Consider the following 15,011-nt stretch of genomic DNA (forward strand, 5'->3'; position numbering starts at 1 on the left):
ATCCTCATTTTTCAATCCTCAATACCCAATCCTGAAACTTCAATCCTCAATCCTCAATTCACAATCCTTAATCCTCAATCCTCAGACCTCAAACATCAATACTCAACCCTCAGTCCTCGTCCTCAATCCACAACCCTCAATCCCCAACCCAAACCATCAATCCTCAATACTCAACCATCAATCCTCAATTCTCAATATTCAATAGAATATCCTGAATTCTCATGGTTCAATACTCAATACGCAATATTCAATAATCAAACCTCAATCCTCAAACATCTATTCTCAACACTCAATCCCCAACACTCAGTCCTCTCTCTTCAATCCTCCATCCTCAAACCTCAATCCTCAAGCGTCAATCCTCAATCCTCAATCCTCAATCCTCAATCCTCAATACTCATTCTTCAATCCTCAATCTTCAATCCTCAATACTCAATCTTCAATCCTCAATCCTCAATCCTCAATCCTCAATCCTCATTCTTCAATCCTCAATACCCAATCCTCAATCTTCAATCCTCAATCCTCAATCCTCAATTCTCAATCCACAATCCTCAATCCTCAGACCTCAAACATCAATACTCAGCCCTCAGTGCTCGTCCTCAATCCAGAACCCTCAATCCTCAATCCTCAAACTTCAATCATCAATATTCAATTTTCATTCCTCAATCCTCAATCTTCAATCCTTAGTCCCAAATCCTCAATCTTTAATCCTCAGTCCTCAGTCCTCAAACCTCAATCCTCAATCCGCAATCCCCAATCCTCAATCCTCAATCCTCCATCCTCAACATTCGACACAACCCTCAGCCATCAATCCTCAATACTCAACCATCAATTCTCAATTCGCAATACTCAATCTTCAATCCTCAATCTTCAATCCTCAATCCTGAATCCTCCATCCTCAATATTCAACACACAACCCTCAACCATCAATCCTCAATACTCAACCATCAATCCTCAGTACTCAATCCTCAATCTTCAATCCACAATCCACAATTCTCAATCTTCAATCCTCAATTCTGAATCTTCAATGCTGAATCCTCAATCCTCAATCCTCAGTCCTCAGTCCTCAAACCTCAATCCTCAATCCTCAATCCCCAATCCTCAATACTCAATCCTCAATCCTCCATCCTCAGCATTCAACACACAACCCTCAGCCATCAATCCTCAATACTCAACCATCAATCCTCAATTCGCAATAGTCAATCTTCAATCCTCAATCCTCAATCCTCAATCCTGAATCCTCCATCCTCAATATTCAACACACAACCCTCAACCATCAATCCTCAATACTCAACCATCAATCCTCAGTACTCAATCCTCAATCTTCAATCCACAATCCTCAATGCTCAATCTTCAATCCTCAATACTGAATCTTTAATTCTGAATCCTCAACCTTCAATCCTCAGTCCTCAGTCCTCAAACCTCAATCCTCAATCCTCAATCCTCAATCCCCAATCCTCAATCCTCAATCCTCAATCCTCAATCCTCAATCCTCAATCCTCAATCCTCAATCCTCATTCCTATAACCTCAATCCTCAAGCCTCTGTCCTCATCCTCAATTCTCAATTATCAATCCTCAATCCTCAATCCTCAATCCTCAATACTCAAACTTCAATCCTCAATCCTCAATTCTCAATCTTCAATCCTCAATACTGAATCTTCAATTCTGAATCCACAATCCTCAATCCTCAGTCCTCAGTCCTCAAACCTCAATCCTCAATCCTCAATCCCCAATCCTCAATCCTCAATCCTCCATCCTCAACATTCAACACACAACCCTCAGCCATCGATCCTCAATACTCAACCATCAATCCTCAATTCGCAATACTCAATCTTCAATCCGCAATCCTCAATCCTCCATCCTCAATATTCAACACACAACCCTCAACCATCAATCCTCAATACTCAACCATCAATCCTCAGTACTCAATCCTCAATCTTCAATCCTCAATCCTCAATCCTCAATCTTCAATCCTCATTCTCCAGTCCTAAATCTTCAATCCTCAATGCTCCATCCTCAATCCTCAATCCTCAGTCCTCACTCCTCTGTCCTCAATCCTCAATTCTCAAACCTCAATCCTCAACCGTCAGTACTCGTCCTCAATACTCAACCTCAATCCTCAATCCTCAATCTTCAATCACCAATACTCAATCCTCAACCCTCAGTTCTCAATCCTCAATCCTCAATCCTCAATCCTCAATCCTCACTCCTATAACCTCAATCCTCAACCCTCAGTCCTCATCCTCAATCCTCAATTATCAATCCTCAATCCTCAATCCTCAATCCTCAATCTTCAATCCTCAATAATCAATCTCCAATCCTAGATCCTCAATCCCTAATCCTCAATCCTTAATCCTCAATCTTCAATCCTCATTCCCCAGTCCTCAATCTTCAATCCTCAATGCTCCATTCTCAATCCTCAGTCCACTGTCCTCTATCCTCAATCCTCAATCTTCAATCATCAATACTCAATCTTCAATCCTCAATTCTCAAACCTCAATCCTCAATCCTCCATCATCAACATTCAACACACAACCCTCAGCCATCAATCCTCAATACTCAACCATCAATCCTCAATTCGCAATACTCAATCTTCAATCCTCAATCCTCAATCCTCAATCCTGAATCCTCCATCCTCAATATTCAACACACAACCCTCAACCATCAATCCTCAATACTCAACCATCAATCCTCAGTACTCAATCCTCAATCTTCAATCCTCAATCCTCAATCCTCAATCCTCACTCTTCAATCCTCAATAACCAATCCTTAACCTACAACCCTGAATCCTCAATCCTCAATTCTCAACCCACAATCCTCAGTCCTCAGTCCTCAAACCTCAATCCTCAACCCTCAGCCCTCATCCTCTATCCTCAGTCCTCATTCCTCAATCCTCAATCCTCAATCTTCAATCCTCAATACTCAATCTTCAATCCTCAATCCTCAATCCTCAATCCTCAATACTCAATCCTCAATCTTCAATCCTCAGTACTCAATGTTCAATCCTCAATCCTCAGTCCTCAAACCTCAATTCTGAATCTTCAATCCTGAATCCTCAATCTTCGGCCCTCAGTCCTCAACAATCAGTTGTCAATCCTCAATCGTCAAGAGAATATCCTGAATTCACAGTTTTCAATACTCAATACTCTATCTGCAATCTTCAAACCTCTATTCACAAACATCAATTCCCATTACTCAACCCTCAACATTCAGTCCTCAATGTTCAATCCTCAATACTCAATCCTCAATCCTCAATTCTCAATCCTCAGTCCTCAGTCCACAAACATCAATCCTCAAACCTCTGCCCTCATCGTCAATCCCCAATCCCCAATCCTCAATCCTCAAGCTTCAATCCTCAATACTCAATCCTCAATCTTCAATCCTCAATCCTCAATCCTCAATTCTCAATCCTCAATCCTCAATCCTCATACCTCAGACATCAATACTCATACCCTCAGTCCTCGTCCTCAATCCAGAACACTCAATCCTCAATCCTCAATCTTCAACCATCAATATACAATCTTCAGTCCTCAATCCTCAATCCTCAATCCTCAATCCTCAATCCTCATTTTTCAATCCTCAATACCCAATCCTGAAACTTCAATCCTCAATCCTCAATTCACAATCCTTAATCCTCAATCCTCAGACCTCAAACATCAATACTCAACCCTCAGTCCTCGTCCTCAATCCACAACCCTCAATCCCCAACCCAAACCATCAATCCTCAATACTCAACCATCAATCCTCAATTCTCAGTATTCAATAGAATATCCTGAATTCTCATGGTTCAATACTCAATACGCAATATTCAATAATCAAACCTCAATCCTCAAACATCTATTCTCAACACTCAATCCCCAACACTCAGTCCTCTCTCTTCAATCCTCCATCCTCAAACCTCAATCCTCAAGCGTCAATCCTCAATCCTCAATCCTCAATCCTCAATCCTCAATACTCATTCTTCAATCCTCAATCTTCAATCCTCAATACTCAATCTTCAATCCTCAATCCTCAATCCTCAATCCTCAATCCTCATTCTTCAATCCTCAATCTTCAATCCTCCATCCCCAAACCTCAATCCTCAAGCGTCAATCCTCAATCCTCAATCCTCAATCCTCAATCCTCAATACTCATTCTTCAATCCTCAATCCTCAATCCTCAATCCTCAATCCTCAATCTTCAATCATCAATACTCAACCATCAATCCTCAACCCTCAATCGTCAATCCTCAATCCTCAGTCTTCAATCCTCAATACTCAATCCTCAATCCTCAATCGTCAATCTTCAATCCTCAATACTCAATCTTCAATATTCAATCCTCAATCCTCAATCCTCAATCCTAATTCTTCAATCCTCAATACCCAATCCTCAATCTTCAATCCTCAATCCACAATCCTCAATCCTCAATCCTCAATCCTCGATACTCAATCTTCAATCCTTAGTCCCAAATCCTCAATCTTCAATCCTCAATCCTCAACCCTCAATCTTCAATCCTCAATACTCAATCTTCAATGCTCAATACTCAATCCTCAATCCTCAATCCTAATTTTTCAATCCTCAACACCCAATCCTCAATCTTCAATCCTGAATCCTCAATCCTCAATTCACAATCCTCAATCCTAAATCCTCAGACCTCAAACATCAATACTCAACCCTCAGTCCTCGTCCTCAATCCACAGCCCTCATTCCCCAACCCAAACCATCAATCCTCAATTCTCAATATTCAATAGAATATCCTGAATTCTCATGGTTCAATACTCAATTCGCAATATTCAATAATCAAACCTCAATCCTCAAACATCCATTCTCAACACTCAATCCCCAACACTCAGTCCTCTCTCTTCAATCCTCCATCCTCAAACCACAATCCTCAAGCGTCAATACTCAATTCTCAATCTTCAATCCTCAATACTGAATCTTCAATTCTGAATCCTCAATCCTCAATCCTCAGTCCTCAGTCCTCAATCTTCAATCCTCAATGCTCCATCCTCAATCCTCCGTCCTCACTCCCCTATCCACAATCCTCAATTCTCAAACCTCAATCCTCAACCGTCAGTACTCGTCCTCAATACTCAACCTCAATCCTCAATCCTCAATCTTCAATCATCAATACTCAATCTTCAATCCTCAGTTCTCAATCCTCAATCCTCAATCCTCCATCCTCAACATTCAACACACAACCCTCAGCCATCAATTCTCAATACTCAACCGTCAATCCTCAATTCACAATCCTCAATCCTAAATCCTCAGACCTCATACATCAATACTCAACCCTCAGTCCTCGTCCTCAATCCACAACCCTCATTCCCCAACCCAAACCATCAATCCTCAATTCTCAATATTCAATAGAATATCCGGAATTCTCATGGTTCAATACTCAATCCGCAATATTCAATAACCAAACCTCAATCCTCACACATCCATTCTCAACACTCAATCCCCAACACTCAGTCCTCTCTCTTCAATCCTCCATCCTCAAACCACAATCCTCAAGCGTCAATCCTCAATCCTCAATTCTCAATCCTCAATCCTCAATACTCAATCCTCAATCCTCAATCTTCAATCCTCAATACTCAATCTTCAATCCTCAATCCTCAATTCTCAATCCTCAATCCTCATTCTTCAATCCTCAATACCCAATCCTCAATCTTCAATCCTCAATCCTCAATCCTCAATTCTCAATCCACAATCCTCAATCCTCAGACCTCAAACATCAATACTCAGCCCTCAGTGCTCGTCCTCAATCCAGAACCCTCAATCCTCAGTCCTCAAACTTCAATCCACAATCCTCAATCCTCAATCTTCAATCCTCAATACTCAATCCTCAATCCTCAATCTTCAATACTCAGTACTCAATCCTCAATCCTTAATCGTCAATATTCAATCCTCAATCCACAATCCTCAATCCTCAATCCTCAATCCTCAATCCTCAATCTTCAGTCCTCAATCCACAATCCTCAATCCTCAATCCTCAATCCTCAATCCTCAGTCCTCAGTCCTCAAACCTCAATCCTCAATCCTCAATCCCCAATCCTCAAACCTCAATCCTCCATCCTCAGCATTCAACACACAACCCTCAGCCATCAATCCTCAATTCGCAACATTCAATCCTCAATTCGCAATACTCAGTCTTCAATCCTCAATCCTCAATGCTCAATCCTGAATCCTCCATCCTCAATATTCAACACACAACCCTTAACCATCAATCCTCAATACTGAACCATCAATCCTCAGTACTCAATCCTCAATCTTCAATCCACAATCCTCAATTCTCAATCCCCAATCCTCAATCCTCAATCCTCATTCCCCAGTCCTCAATCTTCAATCCTCAATACCCAATCCTCGATCCCCAATCCTCAATCCTCAATCCTCAATCCTCAAACCTCAATCCTCAATCCTCAATCCTCAATCCTCATTCCTATAAACTCAATCCTCAACCCTCAGTCCTCATCCTCAGTTCTCAATTATCAATCCTCAATCCTCAAACCTCAATCCTCAATCTTCAATCCTCAATAATCGATCTCCAATCCTAGATCCTCAATCCCCAATCCTCAATCCTTAATCCTCAATCTTCAATCCTCATTCCCCAGTCCTCAATCTTCAATCCTCAATGCTCCATCCTCAATCCTCAGTCCTCACTCCTCTATCCACAATCCTCAATTCTCAAACCTCAATCCTCAACCGTCAGTACTCGTCCTCAATCCAAAACCCTCAATCCTCAATCCTCAAACTTCAATCATCAATATTCAATCTTCAATCCTCAATCCTCAATCCTCAATCCTCAATCCTCAATCCTTAATGTTCAATCCTCAATACCCAATCCTCAATCTTCAATCCTCAATCCCTCAATCCTCAATTCTCAATCCTCGATCCTGAGTCCTCAGTCCTCAAACCTCAATCCTCAACCCTCAGCCCTCATCATCAATCCTCAATCCTCAGTCTTCAATCCTCAATCCTCAATCCCCAATCCTCAACCCTCAATCGTCAGTCTTCAACCCTCAATACTCAATCTTCAACCCTCAACACTCAATCCTCAACCCTCAATCCTGAATACTCAATCTTCAATACTAAATACTCAATCCTCAATCCTCAATCCTCATTTTTCAATCCTCAATACCCAATCCTGAAACTTCAATCCTCAATCCTCAATTCACAATCCTTAATCCTCAATCCTCAGACCTCAAACATCAATACTCAACCCTCAGTCCTCGTCCTCAATCCACAACCCTCAATCCCCAACCCAAACCATCAAACCTCAATACTCAACCATCAATCCTCAATTCTCAATATTCAATAGAATATCCTGAATTCTCATGGTTCAACACTCAACCCACAATATTCAATAATCAAACCTCAATCCTCAAACATCTATTCTCAACACTCAATACCCAACGCTCAGTCCTCTCTCTTCAATCCTCCATCCTCAAACCTCAATCCTCAATCGTCAATCCTCAATCTTCAATCCTTAGTCCCAAATCCTCAATCTTCAATCCTCAATCCTCAACCCTCAATCTTCAATCCTCCATCCCCAAACCTCAATCCTCAAGCGTCAATCCTCAATCCTCAATCCTCAATCCTCAATACTCAATCCTCAATCCTCATTCTTCAATCCTCAATACCCAATCCTCAATCTTCAATCCTCAATCCTCAATCCTCAATACTCAATCCTCAATCCTCAATCCTCAGTCCTCAGTCCTCAAACCTCAATCCTCAATCTTCAATCCTCAATACTCAACCATCAATCCTCAACCCTCAATCGTCAATCCTCAATCCTCAATCTTCAATCCTCAATACTCAATCCTCAATCCTCAATCGTCAATCTTCAATCCTCAATACTCAATCTTCAATATTCAATCCTCAATCCTCAATCCTCAATCCTCATTCTTCAATCCTCAATACCCAATCCTCAATCTTCAATCCTCAATCCTCAATCCTCAATCCTCAATCCTCAATCCTCGATCCTCAATCTTCAATCCTTAGTCCCAAATCCTCAATCTTCAATTCTCAATCCTCAACCCTCAATCTTCAATCCTCAATCCTCAATCCTCAATTCACAATCCTGAACCCTAAATCCTCAGACCTCAAACATCAATACTCAACCCTCAGTGCTCGTCCTCAATCCAGAACCCTCAATCCTCAATCCTCAAACTTCAATCATCAATATTCAATTTTCATTCCTCATCCTCACTCATCAATCCTCAATCCTCAATCCTCAATGTTCAGTCCTCAATACCCAATCCTCAATCTTCAATCCTCAATCCTCAATCCTCAATCCTCAATCCTCAATCCTCGATCCTCAATCTTCAATCCTTAGTCCCAAATCCTCAATCTTTAATCCTCAGTCCTCAGTCCTCAAACCTCAATCCTCAATCCGCAATCCCCAATCCTCAATCCTCAATCCTCCATCCTCAACATTCAACACAACCCTCAGCCATCAATCCTCAATACTCAACCATCAATCCTCAATTCGCAATACTCAATCTTCAATCCTCAATCTTCAATCCTCAATCCTGAATCCTCCATCCTCAATATTTAACACACAACCCTCAACCATCAATCCTCAATACTCAACCATCAATCCTCAGTACTCAATCCTCAATCTTCAATCCACAATCCACAATTCTCAATCTTCAATCCTCAATACTGAATCTTCAATTCTGAACCCTCAATCCTCAATCCTCAGTCCTCAGTCCTCAAACCTCAATCCTCAATCCTCAATCCCCAATCGTCAATACTCAATCCTCAATCCTCCATCCTCAGCATTCAACACACAACCCTCAGCCATCAATCCTCAATACTCAACCTTCAATCCTCAATTCGCAATAGTCAATCTTCAATCCTCAATCCTCAATCCTCAATCCTGAATCCTCCATCCTCAATATTCAACACACAACCCTCAACCATCAATCCTCAATACTCAACCATCAATCCTCAGTACTCAATCCTCAATCTTCAATCCACAATCCTCAATTCTCAATCTTCAATCCTCAATACTGAATCTTCAATTCTGAATCCTCAACCCTCAATCCTCAGTCCTCAGTCCTCAAACCTCAATCCTCAATCCTCAATCCCCAATCCTCAATCCTCAATCCTCAATCCTCAATCCTCAATCCTCATTCCTATAACCTCAAACCTCAAGCCTCTGTCCTCATCCTCAATTCTCAATTATCAATCCTCAATCCACAATCCTCAATCCTCAATACTCAAACTTCAATCCTCAATCCTCAATTCTCAATCTTCAATCCTCAATACTGAATCTTCAATTCTGAATCCACAATCCTCAATCCTCAGTCCTCAGTCCTCAAACCTCAATCCTCAATCCTCAATCCCCAATCCTCAATCCTCAATCCTCCATCCTCAACATTCAACACACAACCCTCAGCCATCGATCCTCAATACTCAACCATCAATCCTCAATTCGCAATACTCAATCTTCAATCCTCAATCCTCAATCCTCCATCCTCAATATTCAACACACAACCCTCAACCATCAATCCTCAATACTCAACCATCAATCCTCAGTACTCAATCCTCAATCTTCAATCCTCAATCCTCAATCCTCAATCTTCAATCCTCAATACTGAACCTTCAATTCTGAATCCTCAATCCTCAATCCTCAGTCCTCAGTCCTCAAACCTCAAACCTCAATCCTCAATCCCCAATCCTCAATCCTCAATCCTCAATCCTCAATCCTCAATCCTCAATCCTCAATCCTCAATCCTCATTCCTATAACCTCAATCCTCAACCCTCAGTCCTCATCCTCAATTCTCAATTATCAATCCTCAATCCTCAATCCTCAATCCTCAATCTTCAATCCTCAATAATCAATCTCCAATCCTAGATCCTCAATCCCCAATCCTCAATCCTTAATCCTCAATCTTCAATCCTCATTCCCCAGTCCTCAATCTTCAATCCTCAATGCTCCATCCTCAATCCTCAATCCTCAGTCCTCACTCCTCTATCCTCAATCCTCAATTCTCAAACCTCAATCCTCAACCGTCAGTACTCGTCCTCAATACTCAACCTCAATCCTCAATCCTCAATCTTCAATCACCAATACTCAATCTTCAATCCTCAGTTCTCAATCCTCAATCCTCAATCCTCAATCCTCAATCCTCACTCCTATAACCTCAATCCTCAACCCTCAGTCCTCATCCTCAATCCTCAATTATCAATCCTCAATCCTCAATCCTCAATCCTCAATCTTCAATCCTCAATAATCAATCTCCAATCCTAGATCCTCAATCCCTAATCCTCAATCCTTAATCCTCAATCTTCAATCCTCATTCCCCAGTCCTCAATCTTCAATCCTCAATGCTCCATTCTCAATCCTCAGTCCACTGTCCTCTATCCTCAATCCTCAATCTTCAATCATCAATACTCAATCTTCAATCATCAATTCTCAAACCTCAATCCTCAATCCTCCATCATCAACATTCAACACACAACCCTCAGCCATCAATCCTCAATACTCAACCATCAATCCTCAATTCGCAATACTCAATCTTCAATCCTCAATCCTCAATCCTCAATCCTGAATCCTCCATCCTCAATATTCAACACACAACCCTCAACCATCAATCCTCAATACTCAACCATCAATCCTCAGTACTCAATCCTCAATCTTCAATCCTCAATCCTCAATCCTCAATCCTCACTCTTCAATCCTCAATAACCAATCCTTAACCTACAACCCTGAATCCTCAATCCTCAATTCTCAACCCACAATCCTCAGTCCTCAGTCCTCAAACCTCAATCCTCAACCCTCAGCCCTCATCCTCTATCCTCAGTCCTCATTCCTCAATCCTCAATCCTCAATCTTCAATCCTCAAAACTCAATCTTCAATCCTCAATCCTCAATCCCCAATCCTCAATACTCAATCCTCAATCTTCAATCCTCAGTACTCAATGTTCAATCCTCCATCCTCAGTCCTCAAACCTCAATTCTGAATCTTCAATCCTGAATCCTCAATCTTCGGCCCTCAGTCCTCAACAATCAGTTGTCAATCCTCAATCGTCAAGAGAATATCCTCAATTCACAGTTTTCAATACTCAATACTCTATCTGCAATCTTCAAACCTCTATTCACAAACATCAATTCCCATTACTCAACCCTCAACATTCAGTCCTCAATGTTCAATCCTCAATACTCAATCCTCAATCCTCAATTCTCAATCCTCAGTCCTCAGTCCACAAACATCAATCCTCAAACCTCTGCCCTCATCGTCAATCCCCAATCCCCAATCCTCAATCCTCAAGCTTCAATCCTCAATACTCAATCCTCAATCTTCAATCCTCAATCCTCAATCCTCAATTCTCAATCCTCAATCCTCAATCCTCATACCTCAGACATCAATACTCATACCCTCAGTCCTCGTCCTCAATCCAGAACACTCAATCCTCAATCCTCAATCTTCAACCATCAATATACAATCTTCAGTCCTCAATCCTCAATCCTCAGTCCTCAATCCTCATTTTTCAATCCTCAATACCCAATCCTGAAACTTCAATCCTCAATCCTCAATTCACAATCCTTAATCCTCAATCCTCAGACCTCAAACATCAATACTCAACCCTCAGTCCTCGTCCTCAATCCACAACCCTCAATCCCCAACCCAAACCATCAATCCTCAATACTCAACCATCAATCCTCAATTCTCAATATTCAATAGAATATCCTGAATTCTCATGGTTCAACACTCAACCCACAATATTCAATAATCAAACCTCAATCCTCAAACATCTATTCTCAACACTCAATCCCCAACGCTCAGTCCTCTCTCTTCAATCATCCATCCTCAAACCTCAGTCCTCAATCCTCAATCCTCAATCCTCAATCTTCAATCTTCAATCCTCAATCCTCAATCCTCAATCCTCAATCCTCAATCTTCAATCCTCAATACTCAACCATCAATCCTCAACCCTCAATCGTCAATCCTCAATCCTCAATCTTCAATCCTCAATACTCAATCCTCAATCCTCAATCGTCAATCTTCAATCCTCAATACTCAATCTTCAATATTCAATCCTCAATCCTCAATCCTCAATCCTCATTCTTCAATCCTCAATACCCAATCCTCAATCTTCAATCCTCAATCCTCAATCCTCAATCCTCAATCCTCAATCCTCGATACTCAATCTTCAATCCTTAGTCCCAAATCCTCAATCTTCAATCCTCAATCCTCAACCCTCAATCTTCAATCCTCAATACTCAATCTTCAATGCTCAATACTCAATCCTCAATCCTCAATCCTAATTTTTCAATCCTCAACACCCAATCCTCAATCTTCAATCCTCAATCCTCAATCCTCAATTCACAATCCTCAATCCTAAATCCTCAGATCTCAAACATCAATACTCAACCCTCAGTCCTCGTCCTCAATCCACAACCCTCAATCCCCAACCCAAACCATCAATCCTCAATTCTCAATATTCAATAGAATATCCTGAATTCTGATGGTTCAATACTCAATACGCAATATTCAATAATCAAACCTCAATCCTCAAACATCTATTCTCAACACTCAATCCCCAACACTCAGTCCTCCCTCTTCAATCCTCCATCCTCAAACCTCAATCCTCAAGCGTCAATCCTCAATCCTCAATCCTCAATCCTCAATCCTCAATACTCAATCTTCAATCCTCAATCTTCAATCCACAATACTCAATCTTCAATCCTCAATCCTCAATCCTCAATCCTCAATCCTCATTCTTCAATCCTCAATACCCAATCCTCAATCTTCAATCCTCAATCCTCAATCCTCAATTCTCAATCCACAATCCTCAATCCTCAGACCTCAAACATCAATACTCAGCCCTCAGTGCTCGTCCTCAATCCAGAACCCTCAATCCTCAATCCTCAAACTTCAATCATCAATATTCAATCTTCAATCCTCAATCCTCACTGATCAATCCTCAATCCTCAATCCCCAATCCTCACTCCTATAACCTCAATCCTCAACCCTCAGTCCTCATCCTCAATCCTCAATTATCAATCCTCAATCCTCAATCCTCAATCCTCAATCTTCAATCCTCAATAATCAATCTCCAATCCTAGATCCTCAATCCCCAATCCTCAATCCTTAATCCTCAATCTTCAATCCTCATTCCCCAGTCCTCAATCTTCAATCCTCAATGCTCCATTCTCAATCCTCAGTCCACAGTCCTCTATCCTCAATCCTCAATCTTCAATCATCAATACTCAATCTTCAATCCTCAATTCTCAAACCTCAATCCTCAATCCTCCATCATCAACATTCAACACACAACCCTCAGCCATCAATCCTCAATACTCAACCATCAATCCTCAATTCGCAATACTCAATCTTCAATCCTCAATCCTCAATCCACAATCCTGAATCCTCCATCCTCAATATTCAACACACAACCCTCAACCATCAATCCTCAATACTCAACCATCAATCCTCAGTACTCAATCCTCAATCTTCAATCCTCAGTACTCAATGTTCAATCCTCAATCCTCAGTCCTCAAACCTCAATTCTGAATCTTCAATCCTGAATCCTCAATCTTCGGCCCTCAGTCCTCAACAATCAGTTGTCAATCCTCAATCGTCAAGAGAATATCCTCAATTCACAGTTTTCAATACTCAATACTCTATCTGCAATCTTCAAACCTCTATTCACAAACATCAATTCCCATTACTCAACCCTCAACATTCAGTCCTCAATGTTCAATCCTCAATCCTCAATCCTCAATCCTCAATTCTCAATCCTCAGTCCTCAGTCCACAAACCTCAATCCTCAAACCTCTGCCCTCATCGTCAAACCCCAATCCTCAATCCTCAATCCTCAAGCTTCAATCCTCAATACTCAATCCTCAATCTTCAATCCTCAATCCTCAATCCTCAATTCTCAATCCTCAATCCTCAATCCTCATACCTCAGACATCAATACTCATACCCTCAGTCCTCGTCCTCAATCCAGAACACTCAATCCTCAATCCTCAATCTTCAACCATCAATATACAATCTTCAGTCCTCAATCCTCAATCCTCAATCCTCAATCCTCATTTTTCAATCCTCAATACCCAACCCTGAAACTTCAATCCTCAATCCTCAATTCACAATCCTTAATCCTCAATCCTCAGACCTCAAACATCAATACTCAACCCTCAGTCCTCGTCCTCAATCCACAACCCTCAATCCCCAACCCAAACCATCAATCCTCAATACTCAACCATCAATCCTCAATTCTCAATATTCAATAGAATATCCTGAATTCTCATGGTTCAACACTCAACCCACAATATTCAATAATCAAACCTCAATCCTCAAACATCTATTCTCAACACTCAATCCCCAACGCTCAGTCCTCTCTCTTCAATCATCCATCCTCAAACCTCAGTCCTCAATCCTCAATCCTCAATCCTCAATCCTCAATCTTCAATCCTCAATCCTCAATCCTCAATCCTCAATCCTCAATCTTCAATCCTCAATACTCAACCATCAATCCTCAACCCACAATCGTCAATCCTCAATCCTCAGTCTTCAATCCTCAATACTCAATCCTCAATCCACAATCGTCAATCTTCAATCCTCAATACTCAATCTTCAATATTCAATCCTCAATCCTCAATCCTCAATCCTAATTCTTCAATCCTCAATACCCAATCCTCAATCTTCAATCCTCAATCCACAATCCTCAATCCTCAATCCTCAATCCTCGATACTCAATCTTCAATCCTTAGTCCCAAATCCTCAATCTTCAATCCTGAATCCTCAACCCTCAATCTTCAATCCTCAATACTCAATCTTCAATGCTCAATACTCAATCCTCAATCCTCAATCCTAATTTTTCAATCCTCAACACCCAATCCTCAATCTTCAATCCTCAATCCTCAATCCTCAATTCACAATCCTCAATCCTAAATCCTCAGACCTCAAACATCAATACTCAACCCTCAGTCCTCGTCCTCAATCCACAACCCTCAATCCCCAACCCAAACCATCAATCCTCAATTCTCAATATTCAATAGAATATCCTGAATTCTCA

The sequence above is a fragment of the Calliopsis andreniformis genome, unplaced genomic scaffold, assembly GCF_051401765.1.
Source record: "Calliopsis andreniformis isolate RMS-2024a unplaced genomic scaffold, iyCalAndr_principal scaffold0052, whole genome shotgun sequence".
Taxonomy (NCBI): Eukaryota; Metazoa; Arthropoda; class Insecta; order Hymenoptera; family Andrenidae; genus Calliopsis; species Calliopsis andreniformis.